This window comes from Synchytrium microbalum (assembly GCF_006535985.1).
Source record: "Synchytrium microbalum strain JEL517 chromosome Unknown SmJEL517_scf0029, whole genome shotgun sequence".
Classification (NCBI taxonomy): Eukaryota; Fungi; Chytridiomycota; class Chytridiomycetes; order Synchytriales; family Synchytriaceae; genus Synchytrium; species Synchytrium microbalum.
In genome coordinates, this window is record NW_022158378.1 from 39,000 (window position 1) to 47,153 (window position 8,154).

Here is an 8,154-nt window from a genome sequence, read left to right on the forward strand (position 1 = left end):
GAAATTTTTCGAAAGCTTGAATTGAGGAGAACTGAACTCTTGCGTTGTTCTTCTGTTGGTGCTTGAGAGTTTTGGCGAGAGTACTGACTAGCCGCTTCTCGCAGTGTCTTGTTGAGGCTTTTGGTTGTCTTTCTTACGTAAGCGAGGGTGAGTGATGTGCTGATGAGAACCTTGAGCTTTGGACGGTCAAAGTTTTTGTGATCAGTTCATCAGGTCTTTGTATCCAGAAATAAAGCATACAATTTACCGTTAGGAGGAGGAACGGAATGACCGTCAACATGTTTTGCTAGAGTTGCAAAACCAAATAATGGCGTCAGGCGATATCAAGAAGCACTTGTTCTCAGTCACGGTTACCCCAAGAAACATTCCCGAGCGTTCATTCCACCTCCCAGCACAGTAGGATCCAAGACGTGTAAGCTTGTACGGTTCTTGTCCAACTTTGTTATACAACGTTGTCAGTCATCTATATATAAAGTCCGTGTGGTCAACAACACTCGACTTACTTAATGGAGGCAGTATTGCTGCTAAACCCCAAACCCAGGGATAACAGCACAAAATCATTGTTACTTTATCGCCATGGACTTTGTTCTAGAATAGACAAAATGTCAGTTACGTACGCAAGACCAATTTAGTTTTGCTTAGCAATTACAAAATTAACAGCGATATAGCGATCCACAGATAATATTCCCAGATTAACCAAAGTGGCACTCATAAGGAGAATGTTCAATGATCCTTGTACATTACATAGCATCTGCGATTGCCCTGGAAACTGGCCTTGAACAATCCCAGCAAGATATACACCGAAATTCAACCAGGATTGCAAAGCATCAGCAACAAATATGGCAAATAAGAACACGCCTGGCCGATTTGTTCTTAAGTCTCGATTCTTCATGTACAAGGTAAAGAGGAAGGTGTGCAGTACTCCCGCGAAGAGTAGTGGTGGTAATGTTAGGATGACGTGAATGTACGTGGTAGTTGACCATGGTGGCGTTACGAAACCAGAGAGAGTAGGCACTTCCATGCGAAGCCTAGTATTCGACTTTGAGGTGAATTGGTATTAAGGTGTAAAACCTATTTTCAAGTACGGGCGGGTGACTAAAATTCCTGCTTGATTCAGGAATAAATTTCCGCAAATGTAAATCTTTGTGGATTTTCCTAGAGTAAAGGTTGCTTGGATTCTGTCTATTCCGTGCTGCTACTGTTTCTTGTTACCTTGTTATCAGGGCAAACCTATTTGTCTGCATGATGAAGGTGCATTCAGGGTCTCTCAAATTGCAAGACAGACGTTATATCGATCGGCGGGTGTTTGGCCGGACAAGCTACTATTGACGATACTTTTAATCCATTGGCAGTTACTTCAATTCAAGATAGCATCTCTTTTCTCGGTTGTTGGTATTCTGCAAAAGATTGAGGAAATTGTTGCAACTCAAGGCTCAAGGGTTTCATCCAAGCAAACCAGCACGTCTTGAAAATCGCACGTGCTATCAGAGTCGTTGGTTTCAGGCTTTGAACTGCCCACAAACAAATGGCCGATCGCTTTCATTGACACCATATAAACAAATATTTATTAACACTAATCAGACATGGAAGTTGTAAGCAGTTGGCTACTATGCAGAAGCATGACTATTGTTTTGAGATCCTCGTTGCGATAAACTATATCTCTCGTTCTTGATCTTAAAAACTGCTAGAGCTTTAACTTGAAAGGGCACATTAGTCCAAAGCACGATCAGACCGTTAACCGCTGGATGATATAGTAGCAGTGTGGATGCAATAGCATCGAAAATTAGAAGTGGCTCTTTTCCTGTTAGAAAGCAGTAGCACATAAGACAGCCGTAGAGTCCTATGTCTTTGAAGTTGTTGTTAGCACCCGTGAAACAACTGCAAGCAACAAAATTGTAAAGAAAGATCCACGATGTCATTTACCACAAAATACGGCAAATCCAATCAATATACTCAAGAATTTGAAAAACAGAGAAATCTCAAGTAGTTTTTGTCGATCAGCACATTGTTTCCCGCTGAAATTTGACACACTCCTTTGCCGTGGTAGCAAAACGGATACAGGTCTCTCTACTATCTTGTCTGACGGAGATCTCGGCGGTGAAGTTGGAGACACCGGCAGAAAAGGTAGTGATGGACTGGTAAGTACAATTTCAGGAACGTCTCGTATGGCTGGTGATACAATTGATGCTCGCACTGAGATGATGGGTTCAGCGACAGTAGCTGACGGCTTTCGAGACAATGATTTAAAGAATGCTAGAGGATCTCGTAGATCTTCTTTAATTACTTCAGAAGGTTTGCGAGAATATTGATCAGCAGCCTCTTGGAGTGTCTTGTTGAGCTTCCTGGTCGCTTTTCGTACGTATGCAAAGGTCAGCAAATTCGTAACTAGCAGCTTGTTCTGTAAGAGGGAAGCAGTTTGTTCCTCAGTAAAGTTTAAAAGAGACGGAGGGAAGAAAGTTGGACAGAAGCCCGAGAATCAGACTGACCATTAATAAGAAGAATGGGATGACTGTGAGAATATTTTGCTAGATACAGAGGTGAAACAGTTCAGTCAGTGAAGTTGACTTCATTTTGCAACGTTATACATAGACGCACCGCAAGGAACGGTCCGGCACGCTGACTCCAACGCCCAGTACAATAAGCACCAAGAGCAGTAAGCTTGTAAGGCTGTTGTCCAACTGTTGGCAGAAAATGTCCTGGGCATGCTATCTTGTTGCGGTCGTTCGTAACGCTTACTGATAGGGGGCAACATCGCCGTCAAGCCAAGTGCCCAGGGATAGCAACATAGCATCATCGTCACTTTATCACTGCTGACTTTGTTCTAAAACTCGTGATGATATCAATCATACATAAGAGTTGTGTAGCAGATTTTGTTTTGCAACCAAACTTACAAAATTAACAGCAATAAACCTGTCGACAGACAAAATCCCAAGATTCACGAAACTTGCAGTCATGAGCAGAATATTCAGTGATCCCTGCACATTGCATAGCATCTGTGACTGTCCTGGATACCCACCAGAAATAATCCCAGCCAGATAGATACCAAACGTCATCCACGATTCCAGAGCATCAGCAACAAATATAGCGAACAAAAAGACACCTGGTCGATTGGTACGTAAATCTCGATGTCTCATATACAGGGTGAAGAGGAAGGTGTGTAGCAATCCGGCGAAGAGTAGTGGTGGTAACGTCAGGATGACGTGAACGTAAGTGGTAGTAGACCATCGTGGTGTTTCGAAACCTGGAGACACAGGCAGGTCCATGTCGAATGTCAAAGACCTACCTTATTTTGGCGCTTTTCGTAATTTGGTACACGAGTATTCAGCACTGCAGAAAATTCCTGTGATTGAGGGTCAATAGTGAGGCAATGAGGGCCATCCTCAAAATGCTTAAAGTTTAATTATTCGGACGGAAGATCCCCAGATAAAGGTCCTTCTGTGCTTGTTACACCGAGAACGAATTTGGAAGTTTTTGTGGTAAATGTCCTGATATAGCTTACCCCCAAAAATAAAGCAGATGTCATACCGGTCGCTCTGAATTTGACTAAGTACATGACACCTGGATAGCTTAATAATCGAATGATGGTTGCCTTGGATCCTTGAGTGTTCTCTCTTGGCTCAATCCAGGACCTTGGTGACAATTTCGAGTTTTAGAAAATACCAATGCTTCTCATTCGTGCAGTCAACTATGATAGTTCTTGAACATTTTGCAGCTTATTAGACTAACATGTAAAGCACCTTGCCTTTCAGCAATCGCCAGGGAAATTAGTAATTGCGAGTACGAGGCACTACGCTGCGACTATCAACAATTATTATTCTATATACAAGATAAACTGTTCCTACAAATACACATAAATGCTTTGAATGGGCGACTGCAGTGTCCCATGCCTCCTCATCTTGATTCCAAACACAGCTAATGCTTTAACTTGAAACGGGATATTTGTCCAGAGGACAATCATACCGCTAACTGCTGGATGAAGTAGCAGGAGTGTTGTAGCTATAGCATCGAAAAGCACTGGAGGTTGGTTTCCTGTCATGAAGCAGTAGTACATTAGACACCCATAGAGTCCTGTTTTGAAAGAAGATGGCAGGTCAGGATAAAGCGTCATTTCGAGCAAGAAAGCTTAGAAGAGCGACAAAGAATAGCATACCCCAACAAACACCAAATCCTATCAGCATACTCAGAAACTTGAAAAAGAGAGCAATTTCAACCATTTTGCCACAATCACAGGTTGTCCTCTTTCGCGGATGCAGTAGGGCCCTGTGTGGAATTGAAATTGAAGACTGCTGTGTGGCTAACTCGGAAGATGGAGATGTCGGCAAAGTTGGTGTAAAAGGTGGGGCCGAGGTTGGAGGTATCGTGTCAGGATCGCTTACTATTGGCAATGATTTGACAGAAATTTGCACTGGCATAATGATTGAGGCACCCATAAGAGATCTTTGCAAGACACTTGATGGTTTTACTGGGTGCTCGGTTTGTATTTCAAGTGTCTTGTGGGAGTATTGGCTTGCGGCTTCTTGGAGTGTCTTGTTGAGACTTTTGGTTGTCTTTCGCACGTATGCCAACGTGAGCGCAGTGCTGATCAGAAGCTTCAGCTGTTTATTTGGAGTGGTTTTTTGGTTTAGTTCAGCAGAGCTACAAGGCGAAACTCGTAAACAGACTCACTGTCACTACAAAAAATGGCACGACGGTTAGGACGTTTTGCTGAAAACCGGATGTTAGTCTGGGTACAAGAGGAATACTTTTAGTACGTTTACTGTACCCCAAGAAACATTCCCGATTGCTCATTCCATCTTCCCGCACAGTAAGATCCGAGAGGTGTGAGCTTATACGGTTCTTGTCCAACTTTGGAATGATACATTGTCAGCGAGAATGATAAAGGCAGTGTGGCCAACAACAATCAACCTACTTATCGGAGGCAGTATCGCTATGAAACCCCAAACCCATGGGTAACAGCACAGCATTAGCGTCACTGTATCACTACTGACTTTATTCTAAATGGAGGTAGTGTGAGTCATTTGCCAATGTATCACTAGCCTTTTGTTTCCCCAAGACTTACAAAATTGACAGCAATATACCAGTCCACAGACAAAATCACCAAATTTACCAAACTAGCACTCATAAGTAGAATATTCAGCGATCCTTGTACATTACACAGCATCTGCGACCGTCCTGGATACCCTCCATAAACAATCCCTGCAACACATACACCAAAATTCAACCACGATTGCAGAGCATCAGCTACGAATATGGCGAAGAAGAAACGCCCGGGCCTGTTACTTCTCAAATCTCGATGTCTCAAGTACAAGGCAAACAGGAATGTATGAAGCACTCCAGCAAAGAGTAGCGGTGGTAGTGATGCGATGACTTGAATGTATGTCGCCGTTGACCATTTTGGCGTCTCGAAAATCGGTGAGGTGGGCAGATCCATTGGATAGCAGAGACCTTCACACAGTTCCGCTGTACGAAAAGCCTCCAATATTTTTAGCTATAGGGTTTGCGAGAAAAATAGTTCCAATGATTGAAGGCGACCCTAAAAATCTTGAAGGTTCAAACGGTCGGATGAAAAGTTTGGCACGGTTGCGCTGTTTCTTGTTACGACCAGAACGAAATTGCACTGTGTGTGAGCAACCATACAGTTCTTTCCAAATTAACGAGACAGATGCCATACCGGTCGCCCAAGAGTCACCACAAGAATCGACGGTTGACACTGGAAAGAATCAATTGGTAGTCACATGTACTAGTGGATTGTTGTCACTTGTCGTAACTTGGCCACAGTAGATGGAGAATGTCGTTTCAGTTTCTACTTTTCATTCAAACAAGCCACTGTATCTCATCCTTGAGCCCAAATTCAGGTTCCAAAGGATGCTTTGTGAATCATTCCAAGCTTCCTCTTTTGACATTGGCGGCCGCCGCTTTGCTATCTTGATTTGGATTTTGACATTTAGGCTGCCAACATTTCATCAGCACCTGTCAGACCGTCACCTCACGAAGTTGCGAGAATGAACCATTTATACTCAATGTCTGCCCTATTACTCCTATCTGGTATCAATGCCGCTACAAACACCTTCACATTCACCGAAACTGCAAATCGAAACCAACTGGGTGCTAGAAACCCAGTTCATGATTGTGGCGAAACCAAGACATCAATTAGTTTGATGAACGTACCGGCAGGATTCAGTACTTCTTCTCAATATTTTTTATTGACTGATTCATCAAATGCGGTCTTTATATCTCCTGGTCAATTCAATTTGACGTATTCGATTTACATGGCACCTGTTTATATTCAGACAAGTTTCTTTGGTAAGCTCCCAACACTTTGATAATGCCGTCATGATTTTTTGGTTACGACGAATAAATACTAACTCGATATTCGTAAAAGTCGAAAATGTCAACGCAACAATCACATCGATACACGTTAATTTGACAAAGATTTCAAATCCATGGGTACCCAGCTCTCCGCAGTTGTTTAATTGGCCCTCTGGTGTAATGCTCGCTGCTAAAGGTAACGAGAAATATTATGGTATTCACCGTCGAAGCCAAAGACAAACCCCACTTTATCGGTACTCATACACCCTTAATGTTTTTAGTCGAAAGCAACACCACCGCCAACTCAATCGGTGCTTTCACAAGTCCGCTTTATACCCTCCTCCAATCCAAAAATGGACTGAACAATACACAACCTATCGTATTCAATCCGCCACTCAAAACCTATCAACCTGCTATTGGAGTCAATACTATACCCCTATACAGCTGGAATAGTGGCCAAACTACGTTCTCAGCGCCGGATTGTAGTCGCTCTCTGTCTGGGACGAGCTGGGGTTTAGAGCTTTGGGCCTGTATGTACTCAATTTCAGCAGTTTTTTGTGACCAAAATGCTCTTACACAATTGAAAACTTGATAGTGTATGAAGTGGATCCTGCCAAGGTCAACAACCAGTCACTACCAGATGTGATGGTAGAAGTTGTCAATGTGAAAGAGGGTGAAGATACAGATGATATGTTTGCTCCATTTATAGCTATCGACCAGGTGCGCGCTAGCCTTTTTTTGCTGTAGTACGAGGGTCACCAACTGGAAATTGTGCTTCTCGGTAGCCTGCTAGTCATATCTTGAAGGCGGAATACTTTGTTTATACCTGTGACAACGTAAGACTCACCTTATGGAGCATGGAAGCTGCCTCTTACAACTGACTTATTTTATTTGCCAGTCTACTATCAATCTGCCACCCAATACCTGTCCTTCCGCAACATCTCTAGCCGTTGCATTACCTACAAGCACTCTGTCTGGTGTGCACTTCTATGCATGACAAGAAGTGTCATTTCTTGAAGTTTGAACGACTTTTCTTTCCAATATAGCACGTCCAAGCTATGATGTCGTAGGAGCAGCCTTGACACCACCAACAGTCACCATCGCTGCCCAAACAAGCACTACAACAACGACAGTGATTGGAGCTACTGCGACTGCACAGGCTACTCCGCCGTCTATAGCCTCTTTATCAGATGGGTTTCTTGGTATTGGAAGTGGTGCTGCTCTCATTGGTGGCATTTTGGGAACTTTGGCAGGCGCTGGTTTAGTTGGACTAGCAGCTATTTTAGTAAATTATCCAGATTTTTCCAAGCACATTCGACTACAAAACACAGCCAACTCTTGTCTTTTGTGTAAATAGGCTGGTGCTGTAAGATGTCACTGGTTTGAAAACCATCCTCATTTGATGACGACAACTGATCCTTTTTACCCACAAGCTTTTGGCAGGTCGTGAACGAACAGGCGATCAGACAAGTCCTCAACAACGAAACTTGGCGTATTTTGATCCAAGGAGATATATGTCTTGACAAGAAAATGTATGCATTTTGGTTGGATTCACGGTTCTTTATCTAATACAGCTCACCATTCTTGGAGTGTATGTGGTCTGGGTATTTGGGTTGGAAGTTCCTGGTTCTTTTTCTAATACATCTGTACTACAGCACTAGTGAACTGTTTCAAGTTTGATGTTTGTGACATCTCGTGTTATTACACATTGGAAATTGGACACGTCGAATACTTCATATAGCATTTTTACAGAATATATTAGACCATTTTCATACGTTTGCCAAGAGCAACCGTCACTTCACGATTGATAACAACGTGTGCGACTCTTTGACCAAAGAAGCAGGA